Here is an 18,228-nt window from a genome sequence, read left to right on the forward strand (position 1 = left end):
GTCACTTTTTAATCCTTTAGTCCGGGCTGCTGGTCATCTGGGTGAAGTTGGTGAGGTATGCTCTCTCTCTCTCCTTCTCTCTCTCTCTATCTCAGTTTCTCTCTCTCTGTCTTGTTGTTGCCTCTTAACAGGTATGAAACGGTGATTCTCTCTCCCCCTGGCAGGGAAGTTTCTCCTTTGCAGACTTCCCCGAATCCTTAGGAGGACAGAGGTCTTAGATGACCCGATTCAGCCTACAGGTCCAAGCTAGGCTTTCTCATCAAGTTTTAGCAGCATTGCCGTCGATCTCTGAATCCCCACCTCTCTGACTCCTGCCTGTATTTCTTGCTTCCGAACTTGGAGGGGAGCATGGTTGTGAATGCTTGTCACCCTTGAATCTCGGCAGTGACTGAAGCAGGCTTATCAATCGGATCCACTTTAATGTTATTCAAGAGATGCAAGAAAAGGATCATAATTAATGTCAAATCGCTATCGGTGGCTGGACTGCTGTTCGAATGTCACATCTCTGGAGCCGGAGTCACGTGGGGTGTCGGAATACACGGGGGTCACATTTTGACAGTCCTGGTGCTTTCCTGTACCGAGATGTGGGTACTGGTGGGCCGATCTGGTCTGCTTCCTGTGGATCTTGGGAGATGTCTCTACATTCAAGGCTTTTGATTTTTCTTCTTTAGGCTTCAAGTGAAAGGTTTAGTAAGGAATTAGAGAGGCTCCAAGGGGAGTCTTTATGGAAACTGGACCAGAATCCCAGACAGAAAAAAATGCATTCCTCTTGAAAATATTCTGTACTAAAGGATACAGCGCTGTCTAGATTGTAAACCATCCACAATGTTCCATCTTCCATGCCTGTCATGGAGCAGCAGGACCGGGGCCGAGAGAGATAAAATGACAAGAATAATAGTAAAAGCAACAACGGCCAACCTTGATTGTGTGTTTACTTCCAGAAGACACTGTGCAGAGAGCTTTCCTTGATCATGTGACAGAATCCTTTGAGGTCGGGTCTTGCATTTCCCTACTTGGCAGGTGAGGAAATGGAAGCACACAGAGGGGTTTAGCAATTTCCCCGAGGCTTTTCAGCGGGAAAGAGGCGGAGCTGACGTCTGAACCCTGGTTTCTGATCCCAAAGCCGGCTTAGAGCTACTGCTCGCAAAGCTCTTGGGAACAAAGCTGCGGGTCATTACCACAACTACCCAACAGAAAGCACAGTTAGCACTGAGTGGCACCACCAACTTCTCATTATTGCAGAGGTACGAGGTGACCCAGCGGTGTCCAGGCTCCCTGGAAGTTCTCTGTCTAGTGACAAAGACAGACTGCGCAGAGTCACAACAACGGTGTTAAATAAGGGACTTCGGAGTTGTCTAGACCCCACTTCCCCATTTTACAGCTCAAGAGGCTGAGGCCCAGAAGAAAGAACTGAGCTACCCAACGCCCACAGTTGGTGGGACCCAGAAGGGCCACACTACAGCCAGGACTGGGACAAGACTGAGGCAGGGGAGGGGCCCAGGGTGCCAAATGTAAGGAGGCTCTCAAAACGCAGAGGCCAGCTGTGCCCTGGCATGGCCCTGAGAGCCGGTGCGTCCTCCCATTTCGTACGCAGGCCCCTCGCTCCTGCCTCACCCCGTCCCGGCCTTGACTACAACCCAGGAGCCTCTGAGCTCAGCATTCCACCGCAGAGCCCGTCTTCCCGCATTCCTACAGCATGAGCCCTTGCCAAATGTTTATTCCCTTTTATAATTTTTTTCCAACAGACTTTTATCCAGTGAGCTGTAACAACACCCATAAGGTTTCAGAGTCAGTTACTCACTGGCTCGGAAACTCCAGGGCTGGGGGCTCAGCCTCACCCACTCATCCCGCCCATGGACCATGTCTTCAGTACTATATTTTCATCAATCTCAGACGCCAGGGAATTTTAGACTCATCTGATTTTTGAAGATTTTAAAATGATAAAAAAAAAAAGCTGTCTTAGAATTAATGAAAGAGAATAAGAATGGTGTGCTCGATGCCTCGATTGAGAGCCCCTTTTACAGATGGGGCCACTGATTCCCAGTGAGTGAACTATGAGAATTCAAGGTCACCCGGTGATCAGCGCGGTCCTGGCCCTGGACCCCGCCACCGTCTCCCGTCAAGTGCTTCTGTCCTGGACCATATCTGACCCTAGAACTGTAGCCTTTTGTCCCTGCGCTTGGTGCCCTAAGTAATCCCTTTCTGTGGGGGGCAATCAGGGACCCTTCCTGGTGGCATTGGAGGAGGGGCAGGAAAGATAGATCTATTTTGCTCATGGCCGTTTCATAGGAAACAAAGTTTATTCTCACCTTAATTTTGACAATCTTGGAGCTTTATAAGAAAGAAGGGGCACAGAAATACATAAAGTACTCCACTTTTTTTTTTTAACTCTTTCTTAATGTCACTGTTTTCCTTCCCTTCAGGCCTATACAGCCAGGAGCAGTGATGGCTGCAGAAGAAATAGCAGGACCCCTGTGGGACCCCTCAGGCACAGAGCGTCCTTCAGGCACAGAGGGGCACAGCGCCCCGGGGCCGGAGAACCTCTGCTGCTCTGCCCTCAGGCCTGCCTCATGGCCCCTCCCCAGATTTAAAGGATGAACCGAAAAAGTAAACAAAGGGAGCACTTTGCATGTGTCTTTAGGAGACTCATTTTCCAAAGTCAGCAAAACCCAAATAAGTTGTACAAATATTTGGTGACTAACCCATCCTTGTCTTTAGAAATGGGAGAAGTCAAAGATCCGAGATGTCTGGTGATGTTTATTCTAAACTCTCCAAATATTATCACTGCGCTCAAGCTGTGGAGGGCAGAGAGAGAAACAAATGCCCATTCCTGCAGCCTCGTCATCACAACGCAGAATCCCCAGATGGAATGTTCTGGCTGATACGGCGTGGAGGAGAGACCATGGGGTTCATGCGGAGTCAGGCAGAGTTTGGTCTGAATCCTGTCTGAATCACTAGCGATCTGAGTAACTTTAATAAGATGTTCCAGCTCTCTGAGCCTCAGTTTCCTCCCTTGTAAGATAGGGATGTTAAATTGAGCCCACAAGCCATTCGGAAATTTGAAGAGCTGGCATGTGTAATCGTTCTTGAGACATCACAGGACTCGATATATCAGTTTCCTTCTTCTCCCTCCTCCCTCCGTGTAAACACTATCCCCACTCACCTCCATCCCCCATTCCACACCCTTTCGGCTCCTGTGAAAGTGTGGGTTCCCCAGACAGTGCCTGAGAGAAGGACTTGCACACAGGGAGTTCACTTTGGAGGTGGCCCCAGGGAGCAGGAGAGAAAGAACAGAGAGCCAGTCAGGGAAGAGGAAAAGCTAACACGGGGTTGTGCTAGGCAGGAGGCCCATGGGCGCAATGGGGTCTTGCTTTTGTTGGGCCGTCTGAGATGTATCCAGCAGATTTTCCAGAATTGCCCTGCTGTGAACAGAAGCCCGGTGCATCGATCCACTGACGGACAGTCACCCCAGGGACGCATCCCTCGGCGCCCCTGCACACCCGCACCCAGTTATTCTGGACTGTGTGCGGAAAACAAGGACACCCAAAAGCTCTTTCGAGTTCGCCTCCTGCCCTCACTGTCCACCACGGCTGTGGATACGTGAGCCGAGGAGATCTGACACGGGGGTCCAAAATCATCTGCTACGTGAGACTTGAGATGGACGTCATGTGAAAAAGCTAGCGTCCCTCGGTCATTAGAAGCTGGGGTTTGGACTCTGGCTGCATTACTCATCAGCTGAAATATCCCGTCTTTGTGGCTTAACCTTTCAAGCTTCAACTTCCTCATCCACAAACTCAGAGGAATTAGTGTACATTAAATGAGACCGCAACTATACAACTATACAAGGGGCCTGGAAGCCAGGAAGAACTAAAATAATAACACGGATGGTGGTTGTTATTATTATTGTTTTGTTATTATTATTGTCGTCATTATTGTTAGTATTATTATTGTTGTCATCATCATTGTTGTTGTTAGTAGCAATGGCGGTCTTAGCGATGCTAGTGATATTAATAGCACCAGGGTTTGCACATTAGCCTCGACTTTTACCCACAATCCCTCTACCCAGAGCCCAGCTGTGCGAAGCAAAGTGTGGTCTGCAGAGCAGCAGAAGCAGCATCACCTGGGAGCTGTTAGAAAGTGAGAAGCCCCGCCCCCTGCCCTCAGACCTAGGCGTCAGAATCCGCGTTTTAACAGGCGCCCCCAGGGCGCGCATGCGCATTACAGTTGGGGAGCCCTGGGCTAGCCTGAAGTCTCTGCTTTGCTCTGACCAGGGTTTGGAATGTGCGTGCTGTTCGGTCTCTGCGGAGGAAGAGCAGGAAGGAGCTGGGGGAATGGTGGAGCGATGGGATTGAGGGCTGGGCGACAGCATGGACGGGGCGTGCGGGAAAGAGAAGGAGAGGTGTGAGTTCCTAGGCCCTCCTCCCCTTTTCCTTTTCCTTCCAGTATCTGTGGAGCGTCCCCGTGAAGCGATCCAGGAAAATAGGGGCATCAGTGGGTGTGGAACTCGGGGAGGGTGGGCAGTTCGCTTTACGTTTGTGATTCGCCAGCAAACTGTAACAACAGCTAGCATTTGCTGAACACCCTTGGCTGGGAAGTCATGGGCGAGGCCCCGCCCCCGCAGGTCTGCGCAAAGTGCCCGCGGGCAGCGTGCGGTTATTGCCTCATTTTACAGATGAGAAAACTGTGGCGTGGAGAGGTTGCTTTTTGACCTTGGTCACTCGGGTAATAAGTGGAGGAGGGAGAATTTGAAGCCAAGGAGGCTGAGTCTAGAGCATTTGCTCGGCCCAATGATAGTGTGTTACATGTAGAGGGCTGTGGAAGTTCTGGAACATGCATGTCACTTAATTGTTTGCTAAGAAATTTTACATGTCCTGTAGCTTATCCTTAAACTGATACTAGAGTTGCTGTCTTCCTCTTTGCATATGAGGAAACTGAGGCTCAGAAAGCCCATATGGGAAAGGTGGTATGGGAGAGGTCCCATAGCTAGCAAGTGGTAGAGTAGGCGTGGAGATATTTCCACTACGTCCTGTTCAGACCCTAACATGGCTCACCCTCTGAATATAGTGATGTTAGTTGCCTTTTTGGTTTCCATTTTCTTCCTCTTAGCTTACAAAATCCTGATTTTGTTCAGGATGGCGATGTACCCAGCATCAGGTGTCGAATCATGATTGATGAAAACTAATTATGAAATTCCATTAATCATGACACGATAGTCCCTGTTTTCCAATTTCTATTTCAGGTAGGAGTGCCTTGGTAATGGATGTGATAGCTGGACTGACAGCAGCTATTTTGCAACCATGAGGCAACTGGTAAGGATGGCAGAGAAAACAGCTAGTAGGAGCTTTGGTCTCTGATGTCATGGTCAAGCAGCCCAACCAACACTAGGAGCTCCCCACCTTCAGACCTCTCATGTGCAACATAAAAAACCCTATTTGTTTAAGTCACTGTTAGTCCAATTTTCTCATATTTGCCCATGAACATATTCCTAATGGACACAGTCTTCTAAACATGAGTATAGTGGTTATATTGATCCAATGGTGCTTTTGTGAGAACAGCACAGAGCCTGCACTTGGTACGGTATTCAATAACGGTGGCTGTTATTATGTCAGCATGTGGCTCTGACTCCAGTATGAGATGCTTGTCCTGTCTGCCAGGCTTATGTCACCACCGGGCCATGGCGTTCTGCAGGGGACTCCTCCAGAGTTTATCGCAAGCCAATTAGCCCTCCGCTTTTGGACTCTTTCCTCCCGTCTGACATTCATCATCTTGTCAGCCTGTCCGATGGCTCTGCCAGACAAGTATGGGGACGTTCGGGAGGAGCTGCCCGGAGCCCGCATGATGGCCCTTCCGGGTGCCTCTGAGTGGGCCGCTGATGCTGGTGAATGTCAGATCTAAAATCCATTTCTGGAGAGATGGCAACCCCGGCTTTCTCCTTTGGGGGCGTAGAGGGAGTGAGGGCTGGGGGCTCCGGGCTGGGCAGTGTTGGAGGCAGACAACCAGACCGGTCGTTCGGCTCAAACGTCAACTCGTCAGAGGATTTCCCTGACCACCGGGTCTGAGAGTGTGTCCCCAGCTCTTCGGGTCACTTTCCTGTTACGTTTCTCTGGTGTCTGAAACTGCCTTCCAGGTGCGTTGTCGTCTGTCTCCCCCACAAGAGTGGGAGCCATGTGGAGAAAGGAGGTGTCTGCTCTCTCACTGTTCGTTGCTGACACCCAGCGCCTCTCCCACGGCAGATGTCCAATGTTATTTCAGGTTTAATGAATCAGAGGGCTGGAATTGGGATTCTTATAGAGAAAGTTACGTTTGTTTATAAAGTACGATGTTAACAGTAGGGGAAACTGAGTGTGGAGAGTACAGGACCTCTTTGTGCCATCTTTGCACCTCTTCTGTAAATCTAAAACTATGCTAAAATTGAAAGTGTATGAGAAACAAACAGCAACCAAACCCGGAGGGGTATTGCTGCAGCTCCCCCTCACGGCAGGCCCGGGGAGTAGGGGCGTGTGGGCTGCACAGCACAGAGCCCCTGGCTGAGCGCGGGAGAGACGGAAGCTTCTGCAGGACCGTGTGCCCCCAGAGGGGCCCCTTCGTGTCCTTGCCCACCTAGAGGGGCCATCTTTTTCTAATGCATCCAAGGGTTACTTAGAGCCTAGAGGCAGCCCAACCCATGGGCTGGCTCTGGTTTCCTTCTCTCTCTCCTTGTGCCCCCATCTGTGGTGGCCTCCAGGGGTACAGTGGAAAGAGCACGTGACAGATGCACCATCTCAGGCTTCAGTCCCTTCTGCCACTTAGCTAATCCTCTCCCATCGCTGACCCTCAATTTCTAAGTTGTAGAGCTAGACTGCCTGTGTGACCTTGGGCAAGTTGCTTCACCTCTCTGGGCTCAGATTCCTCTGTGTGCCTTGGTTTCCTCATCTTTGAGCTGGGGATAGTCACAGTTCCCATTTCTTAGGGATGTTGTGAGTTAATGCTCGTAAGCTCTTGGAAACGTACCTGGCTAATACTAAGTGCTCAATAAATGCGAGTAATAATAATAATAAATTAATAATAATTATCATTTATAAACATTACACCTGCCAGTATTTTAAAGTGATCTTCCCAAAATGCAATTCTAATCCTGGTCTTCTGTGCATATCAACCTCTACCGCTGCATTAGTTTCCATTCGCTGCTGTGCAAACTCTCGTCAACTCAGTGGCTTAAAGCAATGCAAGTGTGTTATCTTACAATTTGGGGGACCGGAAGTCAAAATGGTTTTATGGGACTGAAGTCGAGATGTAGGCAGGGCTGCGTTCTGTTCTGAAGGCTGTGGGGCAGGTTATTCTAGCTTCTAGAGGCTGCCTGAGTTCCTTGGTTCTTGGTGGCATCATCTGACCTCTGCCTCTGCCACCACATCTCCTCTGACCCTCCTGCCTCCTTTTTGTAAGAACCCTTGTGATTATTAATCCAGGATAATCTCCCCATCTCAGGATCCTTATTTTATTTATTTATTTATTTTTATTTATTTATTTTTTGAGGAAGATTAGCCCTGAGCTAACATCTGCCACCAAGCCTCCTCTTTTTGCTGAGGAAGACTGGTCCTGAGCTAACATCCATGCCCATCTTCCTCTACTTTACATGTGGGATGCCTACCACAGCACGGCTTGACACTCAGTGCCGTTTCGGCACCCGGGATCCGAACCAGTGAACCCTGGGCCGCTGAGAAGGGGAAGGTGCATACTTAACTGCTGCGCCACCGGGCCAGCCCCCAGGATCCTTATTTTAATCAAACCTGCAAATCTCTTTTGCGGTGTAAGGTCGCGTATTCACAGGTTCTGAGGGGTAGGAAGTAGATCTCTTTGGGGAGGGGTCAGTACCCCGCCTACCGCAGTGCTCATCAGGATAAAGCCCAAATTTCTCACACCAGCATCAGAGCTTCTCAACTCTGGAGTCCTTCCAGTGCTTCGAGCCTTCAGTCCGTTGACTCCCTTTCCATGTCCTTTGCCAGCTTCCCACAGGCCTGAACGTCACACTTTCTCGCCTTGATCTGTCTGCTTCCTTCTGGGAGGTCCCCTACCTTCTCCGTAATCCAAATCTTCCTTTAAGTTCCAACTTATCTGTCTGAGACAGCAATTGCCACAAAAATGCTGCGTAATTCACCACCCTGAAACTCAGCGGCTTAAATCCACCAACACGCATTCCCACTCGTGTTTCTGAGGTCGGCTGGAGATCGGCTGTCTAAGTGGAACTCAGCTTGGACTGGCTCCGAGTGGGAGGTTGGGTTCAAGTCTGCTCCACGCATCTTTCATCCTCCCTGGACCACGATTGTTTTTTGTCATGGCGATGGCGGTAGTGTGAGAAAAGAAGCCTTACACAAGCACACTCAACTCTGTTTCCTATTTCACACACACTCACATCCCATTGGCCAAAGCAAGTGGCTAAACCTAGCATCAGTGGAGCAAGGAAATATGCTCTGCTTATAGGAGGAGAGTAAATGTTTGCCGAACAACAATGATTCATATTATCATAAGGCCTCCGCCTCCAGGAAGCCCTCCCTGAGTTGCACAGCTGCAAGCTCTTTCTCCTTCCTTTGGCATCTCACTGCGCTCTGTGCCTTTCTTATAGCTCTGTGTTTTATCTATAGCCTAGTTCATTATCTCTACTAGAATAGAGATACCTTCTAAATTACGAGCTGCTTGAGATCTGGACATGAGGCTGACTCATGTTTACATTAACACTAACTCCCACCCTCCCCACCCCAGCCCCAAGGGCCTGCTGATTGCTCTGGTTAAGGTCTTTTGAACAAGAGAACAAATACCGCCCATCTCTTATCATGAAGATTAGAAATAGAAGCCCCACCAGGATCACCACATTGGGAATTCTCTCCTCAACTGGCCAAGCTTGCAATGTACAGAGCACTGAGTTTGGGACTGAGAACCCGTTCGTGACTCCCCAGCCTTATATTGTTTTCTGGGTTATAGTTATGAGAGGGAAGAGCGAAGTCTGGTTATTTGACTGAATTACTTGAGGCTACCTTCTCAATGGCCAGTTTGGACAGGAGAGATTTTAAAACCGAAGAGGGGGCCCTGAGGCAGGACTCAGCTACTAGGAATCCGCAGGCACACGCCTACGCCTTGTCTCGATAATTTGTCAGGTCTGAGCGGCAGTTTTCAAACTCATTTGGCTGGAGAATTCCCTTCTCCCACGTAACACATTAAAATCCTGCAGAACTAGAAAATGAGACATACCCTCTGGGAGTCCCTGGCCTGTGGGCCTATCCAGGGTTCCACTTAAGTACTGGTTTAAAAAGATTCTTTACCGAGAGGGGAACACACCTGCTCCACCACCAGCCCAAAGGCCTCCTGAGCAGGAGCAGCTCTCGGAACTCTAGTCTAAGAGCTTGCACCCTGTTGGGATCTGGGTGGCTCCTCGCCACTTAGGCAAGTGGCCTAAGCCCGCTGAGCTCCAGTTTTTCCATCGGATGAACTGGGGTGATGCTGGCCGTTTGCCTGGAGGACGCTGCAAGACTAAAGCGGGAAGTCTGCAAAGTGCCTCGCCTGCAGCAGGCCCAGAGGGAGGGTTCTGTGCTCCCCCCTGGGGTTTCTCCATGCTCCCCTCTCTGGGCTAGCCCTGATGGAGACGCGAGGCTTCTTTCCACCGCCTGCATGAGCCTGTGGCCTGTGTCCGTGTTTCCTCCTTGCAGCCTGGGCGAGCTTCTTCCCTCTTGCTGGTGTGTCAGAGCAGCTACAGGGCTTGTGAAATTATGCCCTCGAAGCATCGTCTCGCAAACCCTTCCAGACAGAGTGGTGCTCTGCGCTCCGCAGGGGGAAACCCATCCCGGAGGACTGGGGCAGGGGGGCGGCTGATGAGGCTCCAGGCCCAGCCAGTCCCCAAGCGCTCCCGCTGTGTTTCCTGGTAGAGTGAAAGTAATATCATTTAAAGAGCTACTTGAAAACAAACAAAAATGGACGGAGCTGGGATCTGTTTGTGTGGAGGTTGAAGGACACGTGACAAACAATAACATAGTCATGGGTGTTCATGTAGTTCTGTCTCTCTCTCCCTCTGGAGAGAGACGCACAAACGAGAGAAAACATCTGTGTCCTCAAAGCCTTCTGTCTAGTGGGGTTTGAGGCGAGTGTGTCCATCTCTATGTGATCTGATGTGGATAATCAGTCCCGGGATGGAGATCAATATAAAGCACTGGTAGACGAAAGGGAGTGGGGACGGCGTGGAAACCACAGAGCCAGACCCAAAGGGTAACTAAGAGTTTTCTAGGAAGGTAGGACTTCGATGGTTTTCAAGGAAGAGGAACAGAATAAAGGCAATTAGGGGAGTGCCCACAGATCTGCTGTGTCTGGGAAACAGGACGTCCAGTGAGTATTAGAGAACAAGATGTCGGGGCAGAGACCCCCATGACATGGCTGCGGACTGGAACCGTGTTTAGGATAATCTGAGCAGCACCATTTGTTGAGCACCTTCTACGTACAGGAGGTTCTGGGTGATTTCAAGTCTTGTTTCTAGTGTCCTGGCAGCCCTTCACTGCCCGCTCTCCACGCAGGAGGGAAACCGAGGCACAGGTGTGGAGATCACAGAGAAAGGCGCCCCTGGTCCCCACTGGAGTGTTTGACTCCACCGCCCACGCTCTTACCAGCTGCAAAGAGGGCTTGCAAGGGGTTTGAAGGGCTAAGTTGACAGTTCTAGAAAGTTTCTCTAGTCCACTCTGTGGAATATTTATCAGAGGGAGACCCTGAGGGCAGTGAGCAATGAGGAGGCTGTTGTGTTGGTTCAGATTAAAAAAGAAAAGAAGCATAGAGTCGCTGATGGTCAGAGGCGATGCTTCTGGCGTAGCACTGCCTGGCCTGGAGGGGATCCGGGCGTGGATGGTGATGGAGAAGCGAGAAGGGGAGTTGGGCTCAGCTTGGTAGCTGTGTGGAGCCACGGCTCTGGCCCCGAGGGCAGGTTTGCTTGAGTCGTAGGGTTTAGGGGGAGACTGAGAGGTTACGGGACCTGCCGGAGGCGGCAGACCTAGCTGCCGGGCGGAGCTGAGACTCAAATCGACAACTTTCTGTTCCTGGCTCTGCAAGGGCACAGTGTAGCCTTTAAATGTGAGTCTGTACCTCTGCAATGGGGCCAAAACTCAATCCCCTCTCCCTCTCTGGATCCAGAAACACGGGAGCTGATGTCCTCTGTAAGCCACCGTACCACGCCAACATGGATTTGGTGATGGCGCCCTGTATCCCCAGGCCGCCCCGTGAGCCGTGCTCCCCAGCTGTGCCTCCACCATCCGCCTGGGGGGCTCCACCGCAGATGCTGCCTCCCAGGGGAATCCTGGAAATAGACTTCTCTGCAGGAGGCTGGGGGAGCATGTTTCCGTGAGAAGGATTTATAGGAGCTCTTGGAAAGTTTGTCTGCAGGGCCCTGAGAGATGCCCCCAGCTCTTTTCCGTTCCTCTGCCGCAGCAATTACTCACGCACGTGCTGCGGTGGTCTGCTGGTGGTTTCTGCCCTGCCCGGCTCCCTCACCACACGCAGGGAGCAATTTTTTCCAACTGCCCCTGTGCCTGCTGACGTTAGGCTTAGGGGGCATCCTCCCTGCCATCCGCACCCTTGGGAGAGTGAGTCAGCTGGTCCAGGCAGCTTCTGCCCCATCTTTTCATGCATGGACACATTCTCTCTGCTTCATTCTTCCTTGTTGTCAGCCCAGCTGGCTCAGGGCCAAGGCCACCTTTCTAAAGGCAGGCCTGGAGGTCCATTCCTCTGTCCCTCCTCTCTGGACCAGGACCTCTGGGACGAGAGTGAAGAGTAAGGTGCAACATTTAAAGGGGCCCCAAAACGCCTAGTCATCAAGATGAATATTTTACTGCTAGACGAAAAAAAAAAATCAAAATTAATGGAAAAATCCACGATGAACAAAACATCAAAATGTTTCACAAAGACGGAATCTGATTCTACATTTTCATGTGCCCTGCCTCAGTTTCCTCACCTTAACCCCCCTCCCCATTGGACCCTATCTTTATTAAAAAAAATGATATTTTGTTCATCATGGAGTTTTTGCATTCATTTTGATTGTTTTGGGGTATTGAATTGAAAATTGTTTATTATTTACTGAGTTTCCTGGAGCCCCATTAAATTTCGCATGAGAGGCAAGTGTCTCCTTTTTCTGAGCCTGGTCCTTCCCTGCTTAGGAGTCAATGAACAAGAGGCCACAGTTCCTCTGTGGATGCTGGACAGGTGTCTGTCCACACTCCCTAGAGGGGCAAAGGGGTTTGGGTTGTGGGGGCATGTAGTGGAAAACCTCACAGTGTTTGCCACTTTCAACAGAGCTCTTGGTGTGGTACCACCGGCTATAACCATGAGTGGTAATTTGTTCCTCCAAATATCTGGTGACGGCTTGCTTTTAAAACCCCATTTGTGCTCAAGACGTGTTTACGAGATGATTAAGGAAATGAAGGAAGAAATCCTCGAGTATGTTTTCAGTTACTATTGAAACCTCCCTGTGGAGCCCTCGGCCTCTTCTCACACACACCATGTCCAGATTCCATCTCATTATCCTCCTGCTTTAACTGCAAATGTTGGAAGAGAACATTCTTCCTTGAGCTGTAACGTTGCGCAGGTTAGTGCAGTGGCCAATTAGGAACAGTAATAGTAACCAAAAGTAGAGGAGCTCGATTAACGGAGATGGCGCTCTTAAATTTTTATATATTGTGCAATTGTGAACAGGCGGAACCCACTTTGTCTGCAGCATAGATATCACCCCTCCTGCAAAGAAATTAACTCTGTCTCTGAAGATCGATGTGAGGTACAAAAGAACAAAAACTAACATGGAATCAGAAAGACAAAAGAGAAGGAGAAGCCAGAGAGGAGAAGGGTTTAACTATTTCTGCAGTGACAGCTGGTCAAGGGTGTCGCCAACTCCCTAATGAGAAGAGATTTGGGTTAAGAAAAATAAAACTGCAAAAGGTATTACATGCTAAATATCTTATTGGATTCAAGTTAACCTTATTTAGGTTATTTTTTGGTGTGGTTAATTCAATCTCAGCTAACCTTTTGATGTCTTTATAAGCCCTAAGAAAAAGGGGCCCTGGGGTTGTGGGTAATCTGAATGGATCAGCCTGATGCTGAATAATGCCTTAAAAATTCTAGTGCGTGTGTTGGGAGAACCAGATAATAAATTCACGCTATGGAAATGTGCCTGAGTGCCTTTATTCAGACAAGAGAGTATGCTGCACCATGCGCGTGGTCCCTGCTATTTTTAAGCTCCTGCTATGTGTTGCACCATATGTACATTGTGGAGGATGGGAAGTGGGATAAAACTCAGTCCTTGCCCTCAATGAGGTTATGGTTTGGGGGCTGAGGCAGACAATCACACGTGCCTGAGCCCAATGATGTAAATGTCATGGGAAGCTTTGTGCAAAGGAGAGAGGAACCCTTAATGGAGACTTGATGGAATCTACTTTGGGTGAAGTGTTGGGGATGATGGTGGTTTGGAAAATCTCTGTGGAGTTGGGGCTGTTTGAATGGGAGTCTGGAAGGAATCCTGGCCATGTGACCATGGAGCATGGCAGGGACCACTCTGTAGTCTCGGAAGGAGCGTGACCCTCTCGTGTTAGCAGTTTGCCAGGCTGAAAAGGGCACAGGAATGTTCCAGAAAACCTCCACATGAGGGAGTTGTGCCTTTGGAGAGTTGAGTTTCTTGGGAGTGCAGGAGTGAGTGGTGAGGAGATGGTGGGTGACAAGGCTTCGGAGGGTCTTTGTCCTGGTTCGTAAAGGGTCTCTGTGCATCTCACTGGGGAGACGTTTTCTTGCCTCTAAATGCTTCGGGCATGAGAGCAACATGGAGAGATGTACTTTTGGACCATCGGTGGTTGACCTCATGGAGAATGGAGTGGAGCGAGAAGACCAGTGAGACAGTGCCTCTCTGACTGCCTTGGGGTCAAAGAGCTTGATATCCCGGGACTTGGGGCTCTGGTTCCCTAGGGTCGTTAATCAGGTAGGCGGGATGGACGAGACCCTTCTCTGCCCTGGCCTTTTGGAAGAGGTTGGGTTTCAGCCTCTATTGCAGGGTGCTGTTCAGCCAGTTATTCTCCAACCACATTGCCGGAAGCATCAATAAGGACTCTCCCATGTAATTCCTACAACAAGCCAGAGAATAGGGCATCGTGGCCCATGCTGAGAAGAGGAAACTGAGGGTCAGAGGTCACATGTAGGAAGTGAAGAGCTGTGGCATAAATCGGGTCTTCTGACTTTGAGGTTTCATGCTCTTTCCATAGACATACATTGCCTGATGAGTTTCTTTCTTTCCCTTTCTTCCTCCCTCCCTCCCTTCCTTTCTTCCATTTTTTTCATTCATTCATCCATCACACATTCACTGACCAGCATGACCCTCCCTCTTAGTACCCCAGGGTCTTCAGCTGCCTGATGCAAATCCTCTAGCCCCTAAGTTGAGTTCAGCAAATATTTCTTGAGCAGCTTCTGTGTGCCTGGCATCACATAAGCCCTGGGATCTCGTGATGGCTGAGATACGGTCCCTCTATCTAATGCAAGAAACACATGTACAAACCAGAAATTGCGTTTCTCTGAGATAAGTGTTAGAGCTAGCTATGCACATACCCCCTCCGGACCTCATTTCCCCCACACAGTAAAATAGATGATTTATTTCCATGCTTCTTTCCAGTTCTGACACCCTGCGCACCGTGCTTTTGGAAAGAAAAGTCAGAACAAGCTGTGCTGGATCTGCTGGCCTGTGTTAGTGCCCAGGGCGAGCACTCATATTCCTCATCGTCTGCCTTTCAGAAGGCCTCATTAAGTAAGGGGAAAAAACTGTGAAAAGTTTACATTTTAAGTCTTAATGCCGTATGAAATAATAATGGACCCTGCACAGGAAATTTCATTTGAAATTATGGAATTCTCTATGTCAACGTATCAAAGGGTGCTTCCCGGATGTGCTCGGTGTCTTACAAGATTGAATAATAAAACATTTCAAGAGAGGTGGTGAATATTTATAGGAGGTAGTGAAAGTTTGATTTACTCATAAAAGAACTTAAAGAAGACAAAATTAAAAAGTATTGACATATGTATAGAGAAAGGTAAAATAAGCATTAAGGGGATCGAGTGAAATGTTCTGGTGGTTGTCTCTGGGAGGGAAAATTATACGTGATATTTATTTCCTTTTCCATATTTTTATGTATCTTCCAAAAATCCTGGAATGAGCACATATTGCTTATATTTTTGGAAAATAAACGTTACTTTTTAAAAGGCTCTTGGTGCCTTGAAGACTGAATTCTGTTAGCGGGCTTCCATCTGTCCAGACCTTTCCTGGAGGGGATTCAGAATTGCCTTGTGTGAAGTTCTTTTGTTTCTAGAATGAAAGTGAAATAGTTTTGAAATAGATTCATGAGCAGGCTCCTGAGGAGACAGAGGTGCCCTTCACCTGTGCAAGGTGAGCTGAGGGCACCTGGATGCCAGCCTTCTGGAGAAGAACCCCCTGCCCAGCAGCTAAAGACTGCCAGCAGTTGTGTGAAGTCCCCAGACGTCACAGGGCCTTTGCACAGGCTTTAACAGTGTGGATCGGAAGTGAGTTGATGCTTGCTGTCACGGGTAATAATAACGAAATTAACAACAATGGCAAATGTTTATTCTCATCAAACGCTTGCTCCATGCTGAGCTCTGTTCTGCATTCCTCATGTGTTGATTTATTTTGATGACGATCAGCTGAATGAACCGGGAGAAAGGATTCAGAAACATTCGGGTCTAGTCATTTCGATTCTCTGGGCTCAGCTCTTTCATCCACAAAAGACACACAGTGCTGTGCTTTGTGAGGAGTTCTTCAAAGGGATACTGCCGAGGGTGAAGTGAGATCCTGTGGGTGAACAAGCTCCCTCGCCGACTCCTTCATTCGCTCAACAAACATTACTATGTGTTTAGTTTAATCCTAATTTTAAAAAGAGAGGGGGTGGGTAATGCTTTCTGCCTAGTGCTTTTTGGGGGGGGACCTGAGTTTCACGGTGATTCTGCAAAGCTCCCCATGAAGGATGAGTCCCAAGTCAAGCCAAGTGGAGACTTCTGGGAAGACCGTGGGCGTGGCATCTCTTCATTTGGGGTCACAGGTGTGCACAGCCAACGCATCTTGTAAAACCCACGTCTGAGAAGACAGGACAGCCCTGGCAATGCCAAAAGAGGGAAAGAGGCGACAGGGTCCTGACCCCTGCAACCAGCCGGCCTCACCCCATCCGCCATCCGTGCAGCCCTTGGTTACATGAGCCAGTGCGTTTTGTTTTTGACTTCGGACCTATGTAACTGAAAAAGCTTATTTTATGATGTAAAAGGAAAGCTGGAAGCAAAGACACCAAAATAATGGCATCGAAGGCAAGGTGATTTTTCTTTGCTTTTTCCTTTTTTTCCGTATTTTAAAAAGTGTTTTTTAAAGATGGTTTTCTATTTTTATGATAAGAAAGAACTAAAATGTCAGTGCTTTGAAGGCCGCGTTGTGATACCTGCCATGGGCCCCGCCATCCCTCAGGACCGCTGGCACTGGAGGGGTAAGGATTTGAGGCTTTGCCCCTGCGCCGGGTGCTGCTCTGGGATGTAGGGTTTCAGGGTGGTGCTGTCTCCCTCCCAGTCTTGTTTAGAGATGTGAGCTCTGCCAGTCCCATTCTCGGCCCCCACTTAACATTCTTCAAGGTCCGTGTTTGCACTGCCCTTCCCATTTCTAACCTGCACTTGCTGCCTCGTATTTGAGATGTTTACTTGTCCATGCCTCTCTCACCTGGGAGCTAGCTCCCAGGGTTCCTAGCCCAGGGCCTGGGCCATATGAGACTATCGGCCTCTGTTGAATGCATGAGTGGCAGATCCCACAGACTGGCTCACACACCACCATTCCAACCACCTTCTTGCTCACCTTCTCTTGCAGAGGCTGGAAAGTTAACTTTTATTTCCTGGCTTCCCGTGAAGCTAGGAACGCAGCCCTAACCAATTGGATGCTGGTAGAAATCCCAGGAGGGGCTTCATTCCCAGGCAGAAGAGCAAAATCTCAGAAAGAGAAGATCGTTTGCCGTTCTGCGCTGTTCTCTTCTTCCTGCCTGTGTCGCTGACATTCTGCCCTCAGCACACACGCAGCAGTGATCGTATGTCCATGAGGGACCAAGGACAGGGAGAAAAGCCGGCACACTGGAAAGGCAGAGCATTAGGAGGGAGGAGTCTGGGTCCCAGCTGGCACCACTGAGAACTCTTAGTGGCCCTCAGCCGCTTACCCCTGGGCTTCTTGTGTTGGGAGATACATAGACCCTATCTGTTTTTACCACTGTGGTCAGATTTCTGTCATAGGCAGCAGATCCCCATCTAATACTGTGTGAATGAACAAGGGAATCAACGAGGCTTGGAGAGGAAGATGGCTCGCCATAGAACACGAATTGGGCAGTGGCAAGACCAATATGTACTCTTTGCATTTCTCCACAACGTCTCTTTTATGAACACATTACAGTGTGTTGGGCATATAGAACGTATCCACTTTGTTGCCTAGTTAAATAATAATGGTGGGAGTAAAATAAGCGTTGTTTTATAAGGAAGTTGCCTTTCTTGTTCTCCAGGTGGCCACAACGAAAGCTAACACATCCCAAGACGCTTTATACAAATGCAACATCAATTCCCTTTCTCCTCTGTCTAATCCTCAGATTTCCTGGACGTCACCAGTGTTATTGATTCTTGGCCCAGTGTAAATGTTGATGGGATGTTTCACACTCTAAGGAAACGTCATTCAAGGAGATAGATCAATAAGGCTGATTATTGGCATTACAGAGGAACCTGGGACAGTCCATTGGAATAATTGGTTGTAGAGAATGAATGACTACAGAGAGGCGACGTGGCATGATGGGGAAGGTCCCAGCTGACAGAGTCAGCTCTGTCTTGTACTTTTTGGGAAATCTCTCCAGTCTCTTTACATAATAATAACATAGATGCGGTAGTCATCATGGGAGTAGGAATGGTAACAATGACAATGACGATGATGTCAATTGAACCTTATAAGGGTTGTTTTGTGAACTACTTGAAATGAGTTTAAAAAAAACAACCCAAAAACCTAAACACTGCTGGACCATTCTTGTTGTGGAAATAAATATTAGCTATTATGATAATAGCTATGGGAAACTCTCCAACAAGAAGAAAGAGAAAGTGAAGAACAGTGAGATAAGATCTGGGCAAACTTTTGCCCCTGGAGTGCGAGCAGGGCGATGTCAGCAAAGAACACTTGACTTGGAAAGC

This window comes from Equus asinus, chromosome 12 (assembly GCF_041296235.1).
Source record: "Equus asinus isolate D_3611 breed Donkey chromosome 12, EquAss-T2T_v2, whole genome shotgun sequence".
Classification (NCBI taxonomy): Eukaryota; Metazoa; Chordata; class Mammalia; order Perissodactyla; family Equidae; genus Equus; species Equus asinus.